The 25,141-nt window shown below is 48.9% G+C and overlaps 1 pseudogene; it reads left to right on the plus strand.

Moving 5' to 3' along the window:
- Positions 1-25,141, plus strand: part of LOC128937653 (CUB and sushi domain-containing protein 2-like) — a 137,811-nt pseudogene that overhangs the window by 55,804 nt on the left and 56,866 nt on the right.

A 25,141-nucleotide genomic window follows, 5' to 3' on the forward strand; every position in this document is an offset into this window, starting at 1 on the left:
TTTCCCTCTCTCCATCCCCTCAGTTCAGAGATTTTCCTCTCTCCATTTCCTCATCTCACTTTGAGGATTTTCCTCTCTCCATCCCCTCATTTCAGGGATTTCCCTCTCTCCATCCTCTTACTTTGAGGATTTCCCTCTCTCCCTTTCCTTCTCTCACTTTGAAGATTTCCCCCTCTCCATCCCCTCATTTCAGTGATTTTCCTCTCTCCCTTTCCTCCTCTCACTTTGAGGATTTCCCTCTCTCCATCCTCTCATTTCAGGGATTTCCCTCTCTCCCCTCCCTTGAGGAATTCCCTCTCTCCCTTCCACCCTCTGACCTTGGGGACAACCACCAACATTTGGCTCAGTCCCCTGGGTGGGCTGAGCTTCCCCTGAGCCCCTCAGTGCCCACCTGAGTGCTGTGCCCTGTTTTCTGTGCCCAGCTGTGAAGCTGCAGTCTGACCACTGCCTGGACCCTGGCATCCCAGTGAACGGGCAGCGCCACGGCAACGATTTCTACGTGGGAGCCCTGGTGACATTCAGCTGTGACCCTGGCTACACCCTGAGTGACACTGAGGCCCTGGAGTGTGAGCCCAACTTCCAGTGGAGCCGGCCCCTGCCCAGCTGTGAGGGTGAGGAAACTGCTTCAGGATGTTCTTGGGGTTGGGAGGCAGAGCTGAGCTCACAGGGTGGGAACATCCAGAGGTGGAGCCCACAGTGGTTCCAGCTGCTGGAAACCTTCCCATGCAGACCACTGCCAAAGCAGCAGCTGGAGAGCTCCCTGTGGCATTAAATCCATGGGTTTTGTTGGATTTTGGTGGGTCTGTCCATGGATTTTGTTGGATTTTCCTCTTTTGGTTGGATCCCACAGGGATGGTGGTTCCAGCTGCTGGAAACCCTGGAAACCCTTCCCCTGCAGACCAACTGCCAAAGCAGCAGCTGGACAGCTCCCAGTGGTGCTTAATCCATGGGGTTTGGTGGCTCTGTCCATGTATTTTGTTGGATTTTGACCCACAAAACCCAATTTGGGTTGATTGGATTTGGGTTCATCAGTCTCTTTTGGATTTTCCTCTTTTTGTTGGGTCCCACAGGGATGGTGTTTCCACCTGCAGACCCATTGCCAAAGCAGCAGCTGGAGAGCTCCCAGTGGTGTTTAATCCATGGATTTTGTTGGATTTTGATGGGTCTGTCCATGGATTTTGTTGGATTTTGTCATTTGGGTTGATTGGATTTGGGTCGATCATTCTCGTTTGTTGGATTTTCCTGGGTTGGGTTTTGCTTTTACTTTTTCCTCCTAGCTTGTGAAAGAGTCTGGATTATTGAACTCTTTCTCTCCTGTTTTTTTGTGTTTTTAGCTCTCTGTGGGGGCTACATCCGTGGCTCCAGTGGCACCATCCTCTCCCCAGGCTTCCCTGATTTTTATCCCAACAACTTGAACTGCACATGGACCATAGAAACATCCCATGGCAAAGGTGAGGAGAGGACTGAGGCAGTGGGAGAGAAACTTTTCCCTGTGAGATCCACGAGTTCCTCTCAGAAATGATGATTCCATTGTCCCTGGACAAAATCCAGAGGGTTTTGACATCACCTCTTTAACCTTTTAAAGGGAAAATTCTTATCAAGCAGAGCTTTGTGTTATCTCCTGTTCCAGACCTTTGTGGCCTGATCCTAAAAGTCAGGATGTGGATGCAGAGATCCTGACACCATTCCCTGTCCCAGAGAGGGATCTTCCCCTCCTGAGGGATTTCTGGAGGTGCTCAGCTCCTCCTCTCACAGTTTTTTTGGTAATATCTCCCACATGGCCACCACACGAGTCCTGGAATTGCCCCAACTGCTCCAACAATTATTTTCTTGTGACACTTTATGGACTCCCAGGCTGTGCAAGTGGAGTTTAAAAGCAGTTTAATTTTAAAGGTATTTAAATGCCTAAAGAGAGACCATTATTTTTAATCTCATTGCTTCAAAGTGATTTCTTTTCTCCTTTTATTTGTTTTGCTGTTTCTTCTGCAGAGAATGGGGAGAGAAAAAAAAAAAGCCCAACCTCGTGTTTGCAGAGATGTTTTGTGCCACAGTAAATTGCAGACCAGAGCAAAGGTTTAATTGGTCACAAATCCTTAAAAATGAGTTTATAATTAGCCCTTTTTGCTACAGTTCCTCGACCCTTCAGTGCTGGAGGAGCCTTGTGCCCTCTGCTTGGAGTTTTTACTTTAAAAAACTTGGAATTTGGGCATGTTCTCCAGGATAACTGAATTGTTCTTGTGCTGATTCTAGAGGGGTGATGTTATTTGTGTTCCTTAAGCTGGGTTTGCTAAAACTGAGGGTTTAAATTTGCTGTCAGAGGAGAATAAAGTCATTTTGCATTCCCCACATCCCAGTTTTCGGGTCAGATCTATTTCTGTTTTGTGCTTCTGGTAGAAATAGCAAACAATTTGGAAACTCTTGGAAGTTTCCTGCTTTTGTGGAGTTTTGCGGACTAAAAAATGTTCTCCACAGAATGGATATAAAGAATGAATTATCAAGGTCAGTCCTAAGCTTTGGATATAAAAATCCTTTTGGGACAATAAAGGGCAGTGAGGGATAAATTGTGGGATGATCCCACAATTCCTTCATTCCTAATCCCATGGGAAAGGTTCCTTGTTGGTTTCCAGCCTCTCTGACCTTCACTTCTTGGAAGGGAAGAGCTGCATGTGAGCAGCAAAGCTCCAGGAAAAACTTGGAGAGGGCCAGGGATAAATAAATGGAATATTCAGCTGGAATTGGATGCTGTGGGGTTGGATATTGGATCTCCAGAGCTTTCCCTGATCTCCAGAAATTAATAGAGAATGGGCAGCAAGGAGGAGAATCTTCCTCTGGGCTTTTTTTGCAGGTTTCCTGCTGTTTCTTTGGGATGCTGTGTTTTGGGAATGGTGGCATGCAGAGCCAGGGAATTCTTGGGAATTATTTGGGTTATTGGTTTAATTATTATTTTATAATTCTAATTATTTGGGAATTGTTGGGTTAAATGAAATAACCTGGTCAAACCAAGCAGGGATCTCTCCCAAATTCCATCCTGGGGTTTCCTGGAGGATTCTGAGCAGGATCAATCCCAATCCCACACGAGCAGAGGCTCGGGAGCCTGCCCTGAGCTGGGAGATCAGCATGGAAAAATCCATCTAAATGCAAAAAGGCTTTTTATTGCTTGGCATCTCCCTGCCTTGTTAAGTCGGTGTGACAATGCTGTGACAGAGTTCCTGAGCTCAGATCCTGCCTGGCTCCTGCTCTCACTGCTGGTTTTTGTTGATTTTTTTCTTTTTTGTATTATTTTATTTCCAAGCTGGAATTATTTTCCAGAGAATGAGTGTTTCTAATGGTGTTTGAATTCCAGCATGAAAAATCACCTCGCTGGAGGCTCCTGCAGGAGCCTGAAGTGCTTCCCATTGTGTGTCGGGAGGTGTGAAGGGGACTTTAAGTAATCCATTACTCCTCTCTGGCTCATTTACAAATGCAGCAAGGTCACAGCCTTCTCCCCAAATGTTTCAAATCGTTCAAATTGAATTTGGGAGGAAGAGGCAAAATAGTTTTGCTGTGTTTGGCTGGCATTTCCGTGGCTGGAGCTGCTGTGGGGTTTATTTTGGGCAAGAAAAGGTGAATAAAAGTAGGGTATAGGGGAAGGTGTCCCCTCCCATGGGACAGCCCTCCCACATTTCCTTATTTGGGCTTTAGCCCCACCCACCTTCCATTATTTGGATTTTAGCCCCTCCCATATTCCCTTATTTGGGGTTAGCCCATCCCACATCCCCTTATTTGGGTTTTAGTCCTGCCCTCATTTCCTTATTTGGGTTTAGCCCCTCCCACATGTCCTTATTTGGGTTTAGCCCCGCCCACATTCCCTTATATGGATTTTAGCCATGCCCACATGTCCTTATTTGGTTTTAGCCCCTCCCACATCCCCTTATTTGGTTTTACTCCTGACCACATTTCCTTATTTGGGTTTAGCCCTGCCCACATTTCCTTATTTGGGTTTGGCCCTGCCCACATTCCCTATTTGGGTTTTAGCCCCACCCACATTTCCATATTTGGGTTTAACCCTGCCCACATGTCCTTATTTGGGTTTAGCCCTGCCCACAGTTCCATATTTGGGTTTAGCCCCACCCACACTCCCTTATTTGGTTTTACTCCCGCCCACATTTCCTTATTTGGGTTTAGCCCTGCCCACATTCCCTTATTTGGGTTTAGCCCTGCCCACATGTCCTTATTTGGGTTTAGCCCTGCCCACATTTCCATATTTGGGTTTAGCCCCACCCACACTCCCTTATTTGGGTTTGGCCCTGCCCACATTCCCTTTTTGGGTTTTAGCCCTGCCCACATGCCCTTTTTGGGTTTAGACCCTCCCACATTTCCTTATTTGGGTTTTGGCCCTGCCCACATTCCTTTATTTGGGTTTTAGCCCTGCCCACTTTCCCTTATTTGGGTTTAGCCCTGCCCACCTTCCCTTATTTGGGTTTAGCCCTGCCCACATTCCCTTATTTGTGTTTTAGCCCTGCCCACATTCCCTATTTGGGTTTTAGCCCCACCCACGTTTCCTTATTTGGGTTTACCCCGCCCAAATTTCCTTATTTCGGTTTAGACCCACCCACATTCCCTTATTTGGGTTTTGCCCCTCCCACATTTCCTTATTTGGATTTAGCCACGCCCACACACAGGAGAATGGAATAAAACCATTTTTAAGGTCATTTCCCACCCAAATTGTTCCATGATTCTCTGATTCAGCCCATCATGGGAAGGTCCTTGCAGCTGCACCTCTGACACACTTCTGGGAAAGCCTCCCTGACCTTCAAGCTGGGATTCAGTCCTGGTTTTCCAGGCAGGAATTCCTTCTGTAGCACTCTCATTTTTGAGCCCTCCCAACTCCAACCTCGCTGCTCTCCGTTTAAAAGTCATTTTTAGAATAAAGGCTCCCCTGGGCTGCTCCCTCAGCTGCTGCTCTGTCCCTGGAGCAAGTTTGTGTCACCCTGACAAGGGCACAGGAATCCAACATTTCCAGAGCCTGGCCCTGCTCCCACACCCCAGATTTAGGGTTTTTATTGATTTCACTTCCACCAGACCCAAATCCACAATTCCAGTGTGATTTTTCCCCCTGCCCTCGGTGGGGAGCTGGGGTTGGGCACTGGGATGACTCCACCTGTGGTTTCCCCTCTCTCTGCAGGCGTGTTCTTCACCTTCCACACGTTCCACCTGGAGAACGGGCACGATTACCTGCTGATCACGGAGAACTCCAGCTTTGCCCAGCCCCTGCAGCAGCTGACGGGCTCGCGGCTGCCGGCGCCGCTCAGCGCGGGGCTCTTCGGCAACTTCTCGGCCCAGATCCGCCTCATCTCTGACTTCTCCATGTCCTACGAGGGCTTCAACATCACCTTCTCAGGTGACAGCAGTAGCCCGAGCCTTCCTTCTGTGCCTCCCTTCCTTCTGTGCCTCCCTTCTTTCTGTCCCTTCCTTCTTTTCCTTATTTTCTTTCCCTCCCTCCTGCCTTCTCCTATTTTCCTCCCTTTCCTTTTCTCCCTTTTCTTTTCCTCTCTTTCCTTTTCTCCCTTTTTTTTGTCCTCCCTTTCCTTTTCTCCCTTTCCTTTTCTCCCTTTTCTTTTCCTCTCTTTCCTTTTCTCCCTTTTTTTTGTCCTCCCTTTCCTTTTCTCCCTTTCCTTTTCTCCCTTTTCTTTTCCTCTCTTTCCTTTTCTCCCTTTTTTTTGTCCTCCCTTTCCTTTTCTCCCTTTCCTTTTCTCCCTTTTCTTTTCCTCTCTTTCCTTTTCTCCCTTTTTTTTGTCCTCCCTTTCCTTTTCTCCCTTTCCTTTTCTCCCTTCCCCTTCCCTTTTTGCTTCCTTTCCTTTCCTTTTCCCTTTCCTTTCCTTTCCTTTCCTTTCCTTTCCTTTCCTTTCCTTTCCTTTCCTTTCCTTTCCTTTCCTTTCCTTTCCTTTCCTTTCCTTTCCTTTCCTTTCCCCCTTCCCTTCTTTTCTCCCTTTCTGTCCCTTTCCCCTCTTTCCCCTATTTTTTCCTTGCTGTAGTACCAGATGGGAGCCCCCTCCTGCTGCACCCAGCAGGGCTCTGATCCAGATTTTCCTGACTCCAGGACTCAGGAGGAGGCTGAGGGAAACAATTCCTGCCCAGAGAAGTTCCAGCAATCCCTTGCTGAGCTGTGCTTGCTCAACCCTCACGGTGATGGTGCCTTTGTGCCTTTGAGTGGGTGTGCTGATCCAAAATGCAGATTTTTCAAAGGAAATCCAAATTTTTCAAAGGAAATCCTGATTTTTCAGCAGCTGTCTGTCAGGAGGAGCGTGAGGACTTGGAGAGGGACCAAAGGAGGGACGTGTGGCACTGCAGGGCAGCTCATGGCACTGGGGCAGCCTCTGCTTGAAGGGCACGAGGTGTTTGACTGTGTCCTCTGGGCTGGAGTCCTCCAAGTGACTCCCAAGTGCTGCCATTCCAGGGAATGTCAATCTTTGCTGCCTGAGTGCCCCAGAAGCAATTCCCTACCACAACCAGTGAAGGGCAGGAGCTTTATTGCTGTTCTTCCCTCTGTCCCCGTGTCCTTCCCAGTCCTGAGCTGCCACTCCAGCACCCAGGGAAAGAGAGAAATTCCCATTTTTCCTGTGGAGCTTGGTCTGGCACCCTCCCTGACGGGCAGAGCTGTTGCCATAGATGCAGCTGAAACCTGGTTCCCAGTGCCTTTGTTCCTGGCCTCTGAAGTCAGGGATTTGCATGTGGAAACCAGTCAGAAAATTTCCAATTAACTCCCATTTTGATGAGGGGAAAATGGCTTTTTGCCTTTCAAAAGCTCGCCTCTAATTATAACTCTCATTTTCAGTGTATTTCAAGGTTTCTTTCCTATCTTGAAAAGCAAAACCAGGAGTCAGTTCTATTTTTAGCTCCCTTTACATATATATATGTTAACATACAGGCTTTGGACTTGGAGATGTTGCCAAAAACACCTTCAAAAGAGTTTTCCTTCAGGCTGCTTTGGGGTCAGAGATTTGAGTTTGGCTGTTGGCCAGAATCCTACGTGACCTTTCTTGGAGCAGCAGCTTCAGCGTCCTCCTGCCTTCCCTGAGCAGGATCATCCATTTCCAGGATTAGAAAAGGAGAGGCAGCAGAAATCCCACCCGGATCAATCCATCCTCTCTGGGCTGCAGCACAGGGACAGTGACAAATCCCCATCCCTGTCACTGTGACAGGGACTGGGACCTGTTGCCTTCGGAGGTGGTTGGGATGCAGGGGCTGGGAGGGAGTTGTAGGTGGAGGGAGAAATAGAAATCCTCATGGGTTCACTGAAACTGGATCAAAGCTCAGAGATCCCTTGGATCCTTGTGGCATTTAGAGGGAGGACAGAATCCCTGAGCTGTAGGCTGGGGGTGAAATCCAGGTGGATTTTCATGGTTTGGAATCCTCATGGATTCGCTGCAGCTGGATCAAGGCTCAGAGCTCCTTTAGATGCTCATGTCCTCTCCAGGGAGGTCTGAACCCCTGAGTTTTAGGTTGAGGTGAAATCCAGGTGGATATTCATAGTTTAGAATCCTCATGGATTCACTGCAGCTGGATCAAGGCTCAGAGCTCCTTTAGATCCTCATGTCCGCTCCAGGGAGGACAGAACCCAAGTTGTAGGTTGGAGTGAAATCCAGGTGGGTTTTCATGGTTTGGAATCTTCATGGATTCACTGCAGCTGGATCAAAGCTCCCTTGGATCCTTGTGTTCTCTCCAGGGAAGGCAGACCCCTGAGTTTTAGGCTGGGGTGAAATCCACCTGGGTTTACATGACCCAAACAGGATTCCATCCTCATTTTTCCATCCTCCCTGGAAAATGCAGCTGGATCAAAACTCAGAGCTCCCTTGGATTCTTGTGTCCTCTCCAGGGAGTACAGAACCCCTGAGTTTTAGGTTGGGGTGGCATCTGGATGGATTTTCATGGCCCAAACAGGATTCCATCCTCATTTTTCCATCCTCCCTGCAAAATGCAGCTGGATCAAGGCTCAGAGCCTCCCTTGGATCCTCATGTCATTTACAGGAAGAACAGAATCCTTGAGCTGTGGATTGGGGTGAAATCCAGGTGGGTTTTCATGGCCCAAACGGGATTCCATCCTCATGGGTTCACTGCAGCTGGATTAAGGCTCAGAGCTCCCTTGGACCCTCATCTCCTCTCCGTGGAGGACAGAACCCATCTCCCATCCCACAACCCCCGTTTTCCCCCTCCAGAATACGACCTGGAGCCGTGTGACGAGCCCGAGGTGCCGGCCTACAGCATCAGGAAGGGGCTGCAGTTCGGGGTGGGGGACGTGCTGAGCTTCTCGTGCTTCCCCGGGTACCGGCTGGAGGGCGCGGCGCGCATCACCTGCCTGGGCGGGCGACGGCGAGTGTGGAGTGCGCCTCTGCCAAGGTGTGTTGGTAGGTGGTCATGTGCTTTCATTTTGCTTGGCTGGCCCCGCTGTGCTGCACTCCTGAGGTGGGCAGGGATGGACGGGAGCGGCCCTGGGGTGGGTGACAACCCCCAGGATGGATGGGAGCAGCCCTGGGGTGGGTGATGTCCCTGGGGTGGGTGATACCTCCTGGGGATGGATGGGTGACATTCCCCAGGATGGTTGGGAGTACCTCTAGGATGGGTGACATCCTCCAGGGTGGATGGGTTGCGTTCTTGGGATGGGTTGGTGACATGCCCTGGGATGGATGGGAGACATTCCTGGGATGGGTGACATTCCTGGGATGGGGGGGTAATATCCCCTGGGATGGATGGGAACACCCCTGGGATGGGTGGCATCCTCCAAAATGGATGAGAGCACCTCTAGGATGGGTGACATCCCCTGGGATGGATGGGTGACATTCCTGAGATGAGTGACATCTCTGGGATGGATGGGAGCAGCCCTGGGATGGGTGACATCCCCTGGGATGGAGAGGTGACATCCCCTGGGATGGCTGGGAGCACCCCTAGGATGGTTGGGAGCATCCCTGGGATGGATGGGAGCTGGGATGGGTGACATTCCCTGGGATGGAGGAGTGGCATCCCCCAGAGTAGATGGGAGCACCCCTGGGATTGGTGACATATTCCAAGATGGATGGGTGACATCCCCTGGATAAGTGACATCCCCCAGGGTGGATGGCAGCACCTCTGGGATGGGTGACACCCCCCAGGATGGATGGGAGCACCCCTGGGGTGTGTGACATTCCCTGGGATGGATGGGTGACATCCTTTGGGATGGAGAGGTGACATCCCCTGGGATGTATGGGTGACATCCCCCAGAGTGGGACCATCCAGAGCAGGGTTGGGGGATGATGCTCCAGGCCGTGGGAAAAAGGATGTCACACTTATTTTTTGGTGTAGAATTTCAATAGAAAATCATTCCCAGCTCTGCTCACCCTGAGCCTGTGGGATTCCTCGAGATCAGTCAGGGCAGGGCTCTCACCTGGTGGCCAGACCTGCTCAGGAGATTGTCCTAAGCTGTGGGTTAGGGTTAGGTGACCCTTGAGGGAGAATTTCAGCAGCAAATCTCCCCAGCAGAGCCAGCTGTGCTGAATTTCCAGCTCTGGGGCCTCATTCTGCTGGGACAGGCAGGAGTAACAATCAGGCTGCAGATAAAGCTCATCAGGGGAATGAAAATCAAAATAAAAAATCATTTCCAGAGCTTTGAACTGGAGCCTCAGACAGCAGCACTGAGTGGACAACCCTGGCTGCTGCTCCTGGCTCAGAATTAACAGCTTGGCTTGATCAGAGCAGGGCAAACTCAGGGCTGATGGCCCAGAGCTCCGTGGCAGGGTGACAGCTCTGTCACAATGTCCCCAGTGCTGCTCAGATCTGCCTGGATAGGGATGGAAAAGGCAGACTGACTCATTAAGATCACAGGAGGTTTAATTGCTTTTCCAGACACTCTGCATTCAGCTCCTATCTTGGAGATGGTCTGGGGAGGGCTCGGAGTGGTTTTTGTTCCTTTGTCCAAGCCCTGTGGCCAGGACAGCTCCCTGAGATGTCCCCAGCATTGTCCCTGGGGAATCTGTGCCAAAATCCAGCTTTTCATCCCTGGCAAGAGCAGAGGACAAAGAGTCTCCTCCAGAGAGCCTCCTGTGGGTGCCTCTGCTGCTTAACCCTTCCCTGGAGGAGCAGCAGAGCCAGGAGCTGTTCTGGGATGGTTCCCTCATCTCCAGGAGCTGTTCTGGGATGGTTCCCTCACATGGGATGGTTCCTCCAGCTCCAGGAGCTTCCCTGGGATGGTTCCCTCACCTGGGATGGTTCCTTCAGCTCCAGGAGCTGCTCTGAGATGGTTCTCTCACTTGAGATGGTTCCCTCACCTGGGATGGTTCCCTCATCATCCAGGAGCTGCCCTGCGATGGTTTCTTCAGCTCCAGGAGCTCACCTGGGATGGTTCCCTCACCTGGGATGGTTCCCTCATCTTCAGGAGCTGCCCTGGGATGGTTCCTTCACCTGGGATGGTTTCCTCAGCTCCAGGAGCTGTTCTGGGATGGTTCCCTCACCTGGGATGGTTCCCTCATCATCCAGGAGCTGCTCTGAGATGCGTCCCTCCCCTGGGATGGTTCCCTCAGCTCCAGGAGCTATGAGGACTCAGGGACATGAGATTGATCCCAAAAACTGCTCTAGGGGATGACTGTCCCCAGGCCTGCGTGCAGAGCCCCAGAGGAGCAGGCAGCCAGTGTTTGACAGCAGAAAATCCTGCAGGGTAAACAGGCTGGGAAAACAGTGAGTCACGGCTGGCTCGTGTGGGAGCTCGGCAGGAGGAACAGAAAATCCTCAGCGTGGGGTTGTTCTGAGCAGATCTACACAAATTCATACAGATTCGTACGGATTTATATCCATTTCCCACAGATTTTCTGCAGATCCATGCAGATGTCACAGAGATTCACACAGATTTATATTTGCACAGATTACTCACAGATCTCGCCCGGATTCCCACAGACTTCTCACGGATCCACATAAATTTCACAGAGCTTCACACACATTTACACAGATCCCCTACAGATTCACCCAGATTCCTCCAGATTTCCCACAGATCCACACAGATTTCACAGAGATTCACACACATTTACATTTACACAGATTCCCCACAGATCCCCCACAGATTCCCCCAAATTCCCCCCAAATTCCCAAAGATCCACACAGATTTCACAGAGCTTCACACAGATTTACGTTTATACAGATTCACCCAAATTCCTACAGATTCTCCACAGATTCACACAGATCCCCCAACTTCCCACAGATTTCTCACAGATCCACTCACATTTCACAGAGATTCACAGAGATTTAAATTTACACAGATTCCTCCCCAAATTCCCCCCAGATTTACATTTACACAGATTCTGAAAGAGGAGAGAAGCCTGGCTAGGAAAATTTGATGGGAAAGGCGACAGTGTGCAGGTTGTAGTGACCAACAACAGGTTGTAGTGAATAACAACAGGTCATAGCGAGTAACAAGAGGTTGTAGTAAATGCCAGCAGGTTGTAGTGAGTAACAAGAGGTTGTAGTAAATGCCAACAGGTTGTAGTGAATACCAACAGGTTGTAGTGGGTAACAAGAGGTTATAGTGAATACTAACAGATTGTAGCGAATAAAAACAGGTTGTAGTGAGTAACAGGAGGTTGTAGTGAATAACAACAGGTTGTAGGGAATACCAGCATGTTGTAGTGAATACCAGCAGGTTGTAGTGAGTAACAAGAGGTTGTAGTGAATATCAGCAGGTTGTAGTGAGTTACAAGAGGTTGTAGTGAATACCAACAGGTTCTGGTGAGTAACAAGAGGTTGTACTGAATACCAACAGGTTGTAGTGAATACTAACAGGTTGTAGTGAACACCAGCAGGTTGTAGAGATATGGTTGTGGTAAATAACAACAGGTTGTAGTGAATACCAACAGGGAAAAGCCCTCTCCTTGCTGCTGCAGGAGGGGCTGAGCGGCTGTGGCCTTCAGAGGCGCCTCCTGCATGTGTGCTGTGGCCAGCAGACGCGTGGGGTCACTGAAATGTGCCTTTGTGTCTCGCTGCAGCTGAGTGTGGCTCCTCGGTGACGGGCACCCAGGGTGTGCTGCTGTCGCCCAACTACCCCCTGAACTACAACAACAACCACGAGTGCATCTACTCCATCCAGAGCCAGCCTGGCAAGGGCATCCAGCTGAAAGCCAGGACCTTCGAGCTGGAGGCAGGAGATGTCCTCAAGGTAATTCTGGCTCGGGCAGTGGAGAGCAACACCTCTAAATGCTCTAAAATTCTGGTGGGATTAGGTGACCTCTTTGTCATCCCAGTGCCATGGAGGGATTGCCATGGCAGATTTCTCCCAGACCAGCTAAACCTCCGCTCTCACCTCTGGAACTGCACAGGGAAAGCTCCTCCTCCATCAGAAAGGCTCTAAAATTTTGGTGGGATTAGGTGGGAATGATCTCTGTGTCATCCCAGTGCCATGGAGTGATTGCCATGGCAGTTTGCAAGGTCAGATTTCTCCTAGACCAGCTAAACTTCAGCTCTCACCTGTGGAATTGCACAGGGAAAACTCCTCATCCACCAGAAAGGCTCTAAAATTCTCATGGGATTAGGTGGGAGTGACCTGTGTCATCCCAATGCCATGGACTGATTCCATGGCAGTTTGGAAGCTCAGATTTCCCCCAGACCAGCTAAACCTCAGCTCTCACCTGTGGAATTGCGCAGTAAAAACTCCTCATCCATCAGAAAGGCTCTAAAATTTTGGTGGGATTTGGTGGAAGCGACCTCTGTGTCATGCCAGTGATTCCCATGGCAGTTTGGAATGCCAGGTTTCCCCCAGACCAGCTAAACCTCAGCTCTCACCTCTGGAATTGCACAGGGAAAACTCCTCATCCACCAGAAAGGTTCTAAAATTTTGGTGGGATTAGGTGGAAGCGACCTCTGTGTCATCCCAGTGATTCCCATGGCAGTTTGGAAGCCCAAATTTCCCCTATACCAGCTAAAATTCAGCTCTCACCTCTGGAATTGCACAAGAAAAACTCCTCCTCCATCAGAATAGTTAGGGTTTCAGCATTATTTCAGTGCTTTGAAGAATCAAGGCTGGTTTGTCCCCAAAAAAGGGGCTGATTGAAATGCAGAACTCCAGACTCTTCTGAGATTATTCAAGCTCCAGGACTCTGTGGAGAAGGAGACAAATCCAGGCTGAGTTTTTTTTTATATTAACCAAAGGAATGGTTTTGAAGGAGGCATTAATATTGCAAGGATGTGCTGAGCCATCTTCCCAAGAATCCTCTGTCCTCATTGAAGTGTCACACTCCAGGAGAGGCGTAATCCACGTTTCCAGCTCACAAATGACTGGAAAGGGAGAAAGATTTCCTGTTAATGCAAGGAATGTACTCCTTGTCAGAGGAATTACATTTTCTCAGCAGGTTTGTCATCAGCTGCTCATCTGAGGAAAGTTCCTATCGATCTCCACTGGTGAGGAGCTGCTCTTGGTCCTCACAAAAGGAAGAAAAAACCCCCATTTGTGTTTTTCTTAAATCAAGGCTCATCTCTGAGTCAGTCTGGGGGAAAAATGTGGATTTTTTAGCAGCTGCTCCTTGGGAAAGAGAGTTGAGGAGATGCAGCCCAGTGTGCAGAGTAAATTAGGGCTGAGGAGGAGGGTGCAGATCCTCCAGGGTGGAAATGCTGCTCCTCAGGTGGGCAGCACTGTGGAGTTCCATCAAATCAGACTTTTAGTTTGATATCCCTGGATCTCAGCTCACATTGCCTGAAGGATTTGTCCCTGTTTGCACTTGTGGATCCAGGAACCACTCCTGGATCACCTGTAGGACAAATCCTGGAGGGTTGGAGTTGCTTTTCCAGCCTGAAGCTGGAATTCAGAGTGGGTTGGTTCTTTCCTTCCCTTTTCCCTCCAATACTCAGGATCAGCTCAGTGCCAGGAGCAAATTCCTTAATTTGAGGTGACCCCAAATGAGGGCATTTATCAGGAGCTGCTGGTTCTTCCCAAAAAAAAACCCCAAAGGACAAACCCAGGGTGTTGCTGTGAGCAGATCAGGGACTAGGTGGGATGAATTCCTCATCATTTCTCTATTCTGGAGCTCAGTGAAACTGCAGAGAAATCCTGGAATGGTTTGGGTGGGACGGGACCTTAAGGAGATCCTGGAATGGTTTGGGTGGGAAGGGACCTTAAGGAAATCCTGGAATGGTTTGGGTGGGACGGGACCTTAAGGAAATCCTGGAATGGTTTGGGTGGGAAGGGACCTTAAGGAGATCCTGGAATGGTTTGGGTGGGACGGGACCTTAAGGAAATCCTGGAATGGTTTGGGTGGGAAGGGACCTTAAGGAGATCCTGGAATGGTTTGGGTGGGAAGGGACCTTAAGGAGATCCTGGAATGGTTTGGGTGGGAAGGGACCTTAAGGAAATCCTGGAATGGTTTGGGTGGGAAGGGACCTTAAGGAAATCCTGGAATTGTTTGGGTGGGAAGGGACCTTAAGGAAATCCTGGAATGGTTTGGGTGGGAAGGGACCTTAAGGAAATCCTGGAATTGTTTGGGTGGGAAGGGACCTTAAGGAAATCCTGGAATGGTTTGGGTGGGAAGGGACCTTAAGGATCATCCACGGGCAGGGACACCTTCCACTGTCCCAGGTTGTTCCAAGCCCCATCCAGCCTGGCCTTGGAGACTTCCAGGGATCCAGGAGCAGCCAGAGCCCCTCTGGGCAGTGATGGTTTGATCCCAGGAATGGCTTTTCCAGGCTGGATTTGTTGTCCCTCCTAGGTCTACGATGGCACCAACAGCTCTGCCCGGCTGCTGGGCACCTTCAGCCGCTCGGAGCTGCTGGGCACCAGCATCAACAGCACCTCCAGCTCCATGTGGCTGGAGTTCATCACTGACCCTGCCAACACCAGCAAGGGCTTCGAGCTGCAGTTCTCCAGTGAGTTCCAATCCCACAGGTCAAGGTGTATTTTTGTGGTTTTGTGTTGCACATGAGCAAAGAGTCCTTTCTGGGGTGATCTTGTACCCAAAGTGGAGTTGGAGTGTGGGAGAGCACAGCATCCCAGGATTATTGAGGGTGGGAAAGCCCTCCAAGCCCACCCAGTCCAAGCTGTGCCTGATCCCCAGCTTGTCACTGAGTGCCACATGCAGCTGTTCCTTGGACACCTCCAGGGATGGGCACTCCAAACCTCCCTGGGCAGCCCCTTCCAACCCTTTCCATGCAGAAATTCCTGCTGGTGTCCAACCTGACCTCCCCTGGCACAGGTCAAGGCTGTTTCCTCTTCCCCTGTCCCTGTTCCCTGGGATCTGATCAAACTATTCCTGTCAAGCCTGTAGCGATCCCGAAATCCAGATCAAAACTCCAACATTAATTAAAACCCTTCTGATTTCCGAATGGCCCCTTTGCTCCCCAACAAATCATTGTAAGAAGAAAACCCCACCGTGGCTTTGTGTGAGACCCTCCTGGCTGTGAAATCCCTGCTGCCAACAGCTGCCCTTGCTCCCTGTGCAGGTTTTGAGCTCATCAAGTGCGAGGACCCCGGCGTGCCCCAGTTTGGGTACAAGGTGCACGACGAGGGACACTTTGCTGGCAGCTCAGTGTCCTTCAGCTGTGACCCTGGCTACACCCTGAGAGGCACCAGGGTGCTGGTGTGCCTGACTGGGGAGAGGAGAGGAGAGCCTGGGACCGGCCCCTGCCGACCTGTGTGGGTGAGACACCTTCTCCTCCTTCTCCTTCTCCTTCTTCTCCTTATTCTCCTCCTCATTCTCCTCCTTATTCTCCTCCTCCTTCTCCTCCTCCTTCTCTTTCTTTTCCTCCTTTTTCTCCTCCTCCTCCTCCTCCTTCTCTTCTCCTCCTCCTTCTCCTTCTCCTCCTTCTCCTCCTTCTCCTCTTTCTCCTCCTTCTCCTCTTTCTCCTCCTTCTCCTCCTCCTCCTCCTCCTCCTCCTTCCCCTTCTCCTTCCTCCTTCTCCAGGAGAGATTTCCTGGCATCCCACACCCTGAACATCCTTGGTCCCTGCTTTGCTGATCCACTGACATGAACTCTGCTGTTAATTGCATCTGCACTAATTGAGTTGTGTGTGGTGAGGGTCCTCGAGATGGAGACACCTCCTGCTCCTCCAGCACTCTCCAGACCGAGATTTGGATCACACACCCTGAACACCCTTGGTCCCACACCCTACCCTACAAAAAATGGTCCTACCCTGACCATTTTTTTGTCCTAGCTTTGCTGATCCATTGACATTAACTCTGCTATTAATTACTCCCATCTACGCTAATTAAGTTGTGGTGAGGATCCTCTGTGAGGCATCTCAAGGTGGAGACACCTCCTGCTCCTCCAAAACCTCCAGGAAATTCTTTCCTTGTGGATTCCATGAAATTATTTCCTTGTGGATTCCATGCCCTGACCACGCTTTGCTGATCCATTGACATTAACTCTGCTGTTAATTGCATCTGCACTAATTAAGTTGTCTGTGGTGAGGGTCCTTGAGATGGAAAAACTTCCTGGAAGTGATTTCCTTGGATCCCACTCCCTGGCCACCTTCTGTCCCTGCTTTGCTCATCCATGTGACATTAACTCTCCTGTTAATTGCATCTGCACTAATTAAGTTGCGGTGAGGCTCCTCTGTGAGGCATCTCAAGATGGAGACACCTCCTGCACCTCCAGGAAATTGGATTCCCCACCCTGACCACCCTTTGCTGATCCATGGACATTAACTCTGCTGTTAATTGCCCATCTCCACTAATTAACGTGGTGAGGCTCCTGTATGAGACAGAGAGCACCTGAAGCAGCTCTAACATGAAACCCTCTGCCCTAAACCCACATTTGACAAGGGATTTTTGCTTCCTTGTGCTGTTCCAGCCTTGTCCTTTCACTCTGGACATGTTGAAGTGAGTGCCACCTCCTGATAGTGACACCAACGTGTGTCCTGTGTGACAGCTCAGAGCCAGTTTTATTTCAGAGCTGCCTGACACCTGATCCCGTCCCCAGACATTTCAATTCCCTTTGCAGAGTTCCCTTTTCACCTGCAGCTCTTCCAAATTCCGCTTTGGGGTTCTGTGTGTTAAATGAATGGGGCTGATTGCTGATTCCCGTCCTGCCATGCCCAGGACATGGGGGAGTTGTTGGACACCGAGTCCCCTGGGAGATCTGCACACCCAGGGATGTGCTCAGCCCCTGGCACTCCGTGTTCCCTCTCCCAGGAGGCAGGGCCAGTCCTTGGCTGGGATTTCAGCCTCATTTATTGATGTAAAAAGATAAATCTCCGCCATTTGTGCGTTTTCTTAACCTTCAGCCTGTTTGCTCTTCGTGTGTTGGATATGAGGCCGTGTCTGAGCGTGTGGAAATTAAAAAGAAATGAAAGAAAACGGAAAAAAATGAAAATTACAGAATTTGAATGGATATGTTATGGAAATTACTCCAAATCCTCACATTCTTTGCAGTTCATTTACAGCGACATTTACAAGTTCTTTGGCTTCTTATCCTTCATTTTCTGATGAATCCAAGCAGAGGAGCAGAGCTCCTTCACCCCCACGTGTGGAGCAGGGAATCAGGATCCTGACAGGCTCTGCTTTTGCTCCCTGGAGATTCAGAAAGGTGCAGGGAAGCTTTGCCAGGTGTTCAGAAATTCAGAATAACTCTGATAACTCAGCTGAATTCAACAATTCCCTTCATCTTTGTAAGCTTTTAGAATCCCTGGAAAAAGCCAGGAATAATCTCTGTTGCAGGGTGAGCTTGTTGCCAAGCAAGAGCCACAGAAAGCCACAAATCTCCTCCCTAACCCCATAAATATTTTTGTTCCAGCTGAGTGTGGAGGGACAATCAGAGGAGAGACCTCGGGACGGATCCTTTCTCCAGGATACCCAACTCCCTACGACCACAACCTCAACTGCATCTGGACCATCGAGGCAGAGCCTGGGTGCACCATTGGGTGAGCTGGGCTCCTGTGGTTTGGCTTCTTTCCCACTTGGAGCTGGTTTTTTCAAAAAAATCCCCACGGATTTCTCGCAGAAACAAAGATCAAAAATTAAATAAAGCAAAGGAGGGAGAAGCTGAGGGACGAGCAGGGAGAAGTCACTGCGTTGGTTCCAGAATCAGGGAATGGTTTAGGATGGGATTGAGGATTTATGGGGTTTATTTCCCAGGTTGCTCAGAGCCCCCAGAGGCATCACTGCTCCTCTGTTTTCAGCCCTGGGTGGTGACACCAGACCATGTCCTGGTCCTGCCCATGGTGTTCCTGAGCTCAGACATCCCAGATGAGCTTTGGTGCCCATGGACAGCTTCCCACCCCTCTCCTTAATGGGATGCATCCAGAATCAAACCCTTTTTTCCACCAGATCAATGAGGAACATCCCAAAAGTGCTGAATGGCCACACAATCCTGGAATGGGGGTGTTGTAGGAAATCACAGGGAATGTCCCAGAATCCAGGGAATTCCTTCTCCCTGATCCTTCACTTCTGCCCCACCACCCCCTGAGTGATGTTTGCCAAACCCTTCAGGGCTGCCCTGGGTGTTCCCAGGGATTCCAGGCTGGCCAAAACCCACAAAAAAACTGGAATATTTGGGCAAGCCAAGCTTTGACTGAGTGGGATTTGAGGGGGAGAAATGCACCTTAAAAGTTCTGAATAACAACAACAATAATAATAATGATGATAATGATAAATAATAGTAGTAGTAGTAGTAGTAATAATAATAATAATAATAATAATAATAATAATAATAATAGTAGTAATCCTCTCCCATCAGAGTTCCCAGTGCTTCTCAGCCATTCCTGGCTCACCCCAAGCCCATTGCTGTTCCATCCTGAATTCCTTCCCTCTCCATCCCATTTTCTCCTCCCTGCTGCCTCAGCACCCATCCCAGCACAGCCTGGCCCTCAGGGTGAGCTCTGTGCTGCTTTTAGCCCGTGGAGTTCTGCTGGAGGCAGGTTTGGCCTGGTGTTTTCACATTTTTATTTCATGCAGAAATTCCCTCCATTAGCGCTGCCCTTCAGAATGGCTCAATAATGGATGGGCTTGGGTGTGAGCAGAGGAGGAAAAGCACAGCAAAAACAGCTGAATCCCTGCACAGGCAGCTTCCACTCGAAATCTCTATTTTTGTTCTCCTGGAAAAGGTTTTTATAGGACAGAGTAGAGAAGTCCCTTTTTCCCCCCTATCCAAAGGCTGCTTCAGCAACTTTGCTCTTGTAATCCCTAAAAGCATGAGCAGAGGTTTGGGATCAACCAAAGGCTTGGAAGAGGCCAGCAGTGAAAGGAGAAGGTTCTGGAAGGTGTCAGAGCCGCACACACCTGGTGACCCTGCCCTTCCCAGGGATCAGAGCTCCCTCTCCCTGCCCCTTTCATCTCCCAGCCCCAGCAGCAGCACAGCTGATCTCAGGGGAGTGGAGAGAGCACATTCCCAGCAACTTCATTTTTATGGTAATCCATTGGAAAAATAATCCTCTTCACGCATGATACAATTGCATAAAGCTCTCATTTATAACTTACATGAAAATTAATCACCAGAGCTTTTGGAATGAAGCTGTAGCTGCGCAGCACCAGGGGAAGGGCAGGGGGGGTGAGACAGCGAGAAAAATGAGTCTGCACCTCAGAGCCATGAAAGGGAAAGGGCTGCTCTTGCAGAGGGGGCTTGGAGTGCCTTGGTTGGGCTGGGGGTGAGGAGGAAGGTGGAGGAAAAGCAGGAGGTTGTGTGGAAAATGGATGGAAATTCCTTACCCAGCTGGGAGCAGAGGACACAGAGACATGGCAGAGTTGTGGTCAACCCCTGAGCCCAGTGTTGTGAAATTCCACTGATGTTGTTAATTCCCATTTTCATGGGTATTGACAGGTTCCACTTTGCAGAGTTTCATCTAAAAACAGCAGAGAAAATACCCAGAGCTGGAAGGGACCCACAGGGACCAAGGGTTGTTCACACTCAGGGTAGAGCTGGGCTCTCCTCTCTGCTCCTTGCTAAACTGGCAGAGCTTCCCCACTCTCACACTTATATTTACATAAATATAATCTCCCCAGTTTCTAATTTGGTTATTGGTTTTGTTTTGGGTTTGGTTTGGTTTGGGTGTTGATGTTTGGGGTTTTTTGTTTGGTTTCTTTTGTTTTGGTTTGTTGGTTTGGGTTTTTTTTGTTTGTTTTTTTGTTTGTTGGTTTGGGGTTTTTTGGGGTTTTTTGGGGGGTTTTTTTTTGGTGCTTGTTTGTTTGTTTGAGGTTCTTTTTGTTTGGTTTGGTTTGGTTTGGGTTTTTTTGTGGGATTTTTTGTTTGTTTTTTACTGCATTTCCATGCCTATAATTGAGAAATATTTGGGATTGTCAGAGTGCACGAATAAAATTCCTTTCCCCTCAGGAATAAAATTCCTTTCCCTCTGGAATAAAATTCCTTTCCCCTCAGGAATAGAATTCCTTTCCCCTCAGGAATAAAATTCCTTTCCCTCTGGAATAAAATTCCTTTCCCCTCAGGAATAGAATTCCTTTCCCCTCAGGAATAAAATTCCTTTCCCTCTGGAATAAAATTCCTTTCCCCTCAGGAATAGAATTCCTTTCCCCTCAGGAATGGAATTTCTTCTCCTTTCCCCTCATGAATCAAACTCCTTTCCCCTCAAGAATAAAATTCCTTTCCCTCAGGAATAGAATTCCTTTCCCCTCAGGAATACAATTTCTTTTCCCCTCAGGAATAAAACTCCTTTCCCCTCATGAATAAAACTCCTTTCCCCTCCATTGTCTGCTGCAGCAGGGGCTGTGCCTGGTCTCACACCTCAGGCTGAGGGAAAAGCTGAGATGTCAATGTGGAATAGCTGGATTTGCTCCAGAGAACTCCATATCTGATACCCCAGCAGATTCCAGCCTGATCACCTGGATCATCCAGGTGTTCTCCCCCTGAATTTGTTTTTTCTCAGATAAATGGGGTGCTTTAGGCAGCCCTGGAGCTGCTGGTGGCAGTTCCAGGGTGTCCCCCCAGCCCAGCTCAACCCCTGGCAGCCTCCCCCTGATCCCAAGGTCTCCAGGGATGAGTTTTTAGTTTTTCCCAGCAGTTCTGGCTCACTGGGCCCAGTTAAGGCTGGGAACAAACCTAATCACAGCAAGGCAGCCGTGGAGAACAGCTCTGCACCATCCATCCTGATTTTCCTCAGGCCTGGCTTTATTTCTCTTTGCTCAAGGTCTCTGCTTGGGAGATTTATGATTCAGCTCTTTTGGTTTCTCCCAGCTTCTCTGGGCATCATTTTGTTCCTGAGGATTTTGCAGTGGGGCTTTTTTCTTTTTTTTTTTTTTTTTCCTCCCCCTTTTTTTTATGTCTCTCCCCTGATTTATTTATGTTTGCCCCAGATAAATGGGAAAGCAGCCAAGTGAAAGCTTCCCTGTTTGCCTCTGTGGGCTGGCAGGGATTTCAGCACAGCACCTGATGGGTTTATTTTTTACAGAAGTTTTTTTTTCTGTTTCTAGGTTTCTGTCCCCGTTTCACACTGGGGTTGAGTTGCCCATGCTTGGCCTGATTTTGCTGTGCCAGAGGGAAAATGGGGCAGTGACAAACAGGGACAGGGAAATTCCTCCTGTCCAGGTGGGATTGGAGTGCAGGAGTGGATGGGATCAACTCCTGCTCCATCCCCAGGGAATGCTCACATTCCCAAGAGCTCCAGGAGGGTTTGGACAACACCCCCAAGGACAGGGTGGGATTTGGGGATGTCTGAAAAATCCCTTCACCAGGATTTCTTCTCCTGGGAAGCTGAGAAGCCTCAGAGAAAAATGAAAACAATAATTATCTGATTTGCTTCTCCTGTGTTTTGCTGCTTTGGAATGTAATTTAGAGATTGTTTATCCAACAGGTGATTGTTTCATTGGTTTTGTGTGAATTGTTTTAACTTAATAACCAATCACAGTCAGGCTGTGTCAGACTCTGGAAAGAGTCACGAGATTCATTTTTATCCTTTAGCCTTCTGTCTTTATCCTTTCTCTATTCTTTAGTGTAGTTTAGTATAATTTATATAATATATAGAACATAATATTTAGTAGTAATAATAATAATAATAATCTATAAGTAATATAATATAAATTATATTATATATATATAATATCAACATATGTAAATATATATAAATAATATCATGTAAATATAATATAATATAATATAATATAATATAATATAATATATAATGTAATATAATATAATATAATAATGATGTAACATAAAATTTAGTATAATTTGTATAATATAATAAAATAATCAATTAGCCTTCTAAAAACATGGAGTCAAATTCAAGACTCAAAAAATACCACAACAAACCTCACTCCAGGCCTGAATTCCAGATGAAACAACACATTCTGTGTGAGCCTGGCTGCCTGAATTTGGCACAAACCACACTCCAGGCCTGAATTTCGGGTGTTTTTTGCCCCTCAGGCTCCATTTCATGGTTTTCCACACCGAGGAGTTCCACGACGTGCTGCGGATCTGGGACGGGCCGGTGGAGAACGGGATCCTGCTGAAGGAGATGAGCGGCTCGGGGCTGCCTGGGGACATCCACAGCACCTTCAACTCCGTCATCCTGCAGTTCAACACCGACTTCTTCACCAGCAAGCAGGGCTTTGCCATCCAGTTCTCAGGTGGGATGGGCAGGGGTTCCTCAAAAACCTGACCAGACCCAGAGGGAAACCCCAACCAAACCTCAGCCCTGCAAACATATTAATTTCAATTATTTAGGGTGATATATTCCAATATTTATGGAATGTTCAGGTTTGTGCAGTTGTTTTGGAGTGATAAAAACAGGGAGTGGTTGGGTGAGTGATGATGTGACTTTGCCTGGACTGAGACACATTGAAACATCTTCCCAAGTTTGGGTTTTCTGTTTTTTCTTTCCATAACTTTCTGTCTAGGGTGTCTTGCTTGGCTGGGGGAACAAGGCAGCATTTTGGGGAGAATTTCTGCTGGGTTTCAGAGCTTTGGGATGACCCAGACAGAGGCAGAGCTTTGTGTTACGCAGCACAGCGGTGCCATCCTGGGGTTTTTTTGCCACATTTGTGTCTCATCCTGCCAGGAAGGACCAGCCTGGGCTGTTAACTTCCTTATCTCCAGCTGCACAGAAAGAGAGGGATTTCCTCTGGCTCTTTCAAGAGCAGCTTTCTCTAAACTGCCTGGCTGTAACAGACTCTCATCAACTTAGCAGGAAATAAGCTCCTGATCTGGAGCTGGGCTTTATTGACTGCTCCTGCTCAAAGCCTTTGTTCAGCAGGTGTGACTAAGCAGCCAGACCTGAGCTCAGACCTGTCCACTTTGGGATCTTGGGACCTTTAATGAGGTGGATAAGCTCACAAAACTCCTATTACTCCAGGATTTTCCCTGCTGGTAAATCCATGTGCTGTTGGCAGACCTTGAGCTCAGGCAGCAGCGAAGCTTTGCCTGTCCCCAGCTCAGGGGACATCTCAGACCTCAAAGAGAGGCAGCAACAAGTCTGGAAAGGAAACAAACACATTTCTGAAAGGTCAGGCTTGATGCTTCACAGATCTTGAGGCTAAATTTCTCTGGCACTCAGGGGAAAGCGTGAAGTGCTGGTGGCTGAGTTGATTTTGCAGCATGTGCCTTGGCACAGAACTCTCCAAAAGCACCGTGGAGGATCAGTGGGTGTCTGGCCTGATGGAGTAAACAGCCATGTGCACAATTCTACATCAAAGCTGCTCCCTGGGTGCTGCTCTTGAACTTGCTGGTCCCCAGAGCCTTTCCCAGCTGGAGTGGCAGATGCTCAGAGCAAAGGGAAAAGCACTTTTTGTGTGTCGGGGAACTTTGTGGGATGCTGAAGGAGGAGGGATGGGGAAACAAGGCATGGCCTGGATGTCTGGGTAAGGACAGAGCCTGAGGGCAGCCAGTGCTGCAGGCCTGGTGTTAAATAAACATTGATATTCAGGAGTGCTTTTAATTCCCTGCAGTGTCCACAGCCACATCCTGCAACGACCCAGGAATCCCCCAGAACGGGAGCCGGAGCGGGGACAGCCGGGAGGCCGGGGACTCCATCACCTTCCAGTGCAACCCCGGCTACAGCCTGCAAGGGGAGGCCCAGATCACCTGTGTGCAGATCCAGAACAGGTTCTTCTGGCAGCCTGACCCTCCCACCTGCACAGGTACACAAGGAAACAGACACAGATCTGTGACCTGAATCCATGGACACAAGGCCATGTCCTGGCACACGAACATAGATCCACGACCTGAATCCATGGACAGATCCATGTCCTGAATCCATGGACACAGGGCCATGTTCTGGGCCCAGGGACACAGATCCCTGTCCTGAATCCATGGACACAGATCCCTGTTCTGAGCCCATGGATGCAGATGCATGTTCTAAACCCATGGATGCAGATCTGTGACCTGGATCCATGGACACAGATCCATGATCTGAGCCCAGGGATGCAGATCCATTATCTGAGCACATGGACACAGATCTGTCATCTGAATCCATGGACACAGATCCATGATCTGTGCCCATGGATGCAGATCCATGTCCTGGGCACATGGACATAGATCCCTGTGCTTAATCTGTGGACACAGATGCTTGTTTTAACTCCGTGGACACAGATCCCTGTCTTGAGCCCATGGATACAGATCCATGTTTTAAACCCATGGACACAGATCCATGACCTGAATCCATGGACACAGATCCACGTCCTGAATTCATGGACACAAATCCATGTCCTGAACCCATATACACAGGTCCATGTTCTGAGCCCAGGGACACAGGTCCATGTTCTAAACCAATGGACACAGATCCACATCCTGAATTCATGGACACAGATCCATCCTGAACCCTGTTATAAAATTTCACTCCACACATCTTAAAAAATCAAGAAATATTTTTAAAAAAATATCCTTCAGGTCTCCACAGCTGTGATTAAAAATGCTGATTTTCTAATACTTCAAATTGTACTTCAAATTATACTTCAATTGTTTATAGTTTTTTTCCCAGCCAATTTTAATATGAAGTGACAAAGGATTTGGAGGAATAATCAGTGAAATATCAGTAACTGGGGGAGAGGCAGCCTAGTTGGAGCTAAACTGGGAAAACTCAGTGTTAAATTTAGGGCTGACTGGGGGTATTTAGCATTTCAGATGCGTTTTCCCCTCTTTGTGGCACCACTGTGAAACAATCCAGGCTGGGAGAGCCCCGGGAGGTTTGGGCCATTTGAAGTCTGCATCCCTCCCAGTCCCAGGCACCACTGGCTGGGTCCAGCTCCTGCTTCAAACCCTTTGGAGACTCTGGGTGGGAT

The sequence above is a fragment of the Melozone crissalis genome, unplaced genomic scaffold, assembly GCF_028551555.1.
Source record: "Melozone crissalis strain CALT ecotype California unplaced genomic scaffold, PUWL_Pcris_2 ptg000020l_1, whole genome shotgun sequence".
Lineage (NCBI taxonomy): Eukaryota > Metazoa > Chordata > Aves > Passeriformes > Passerellidae > Melozone > Melozone crissalis.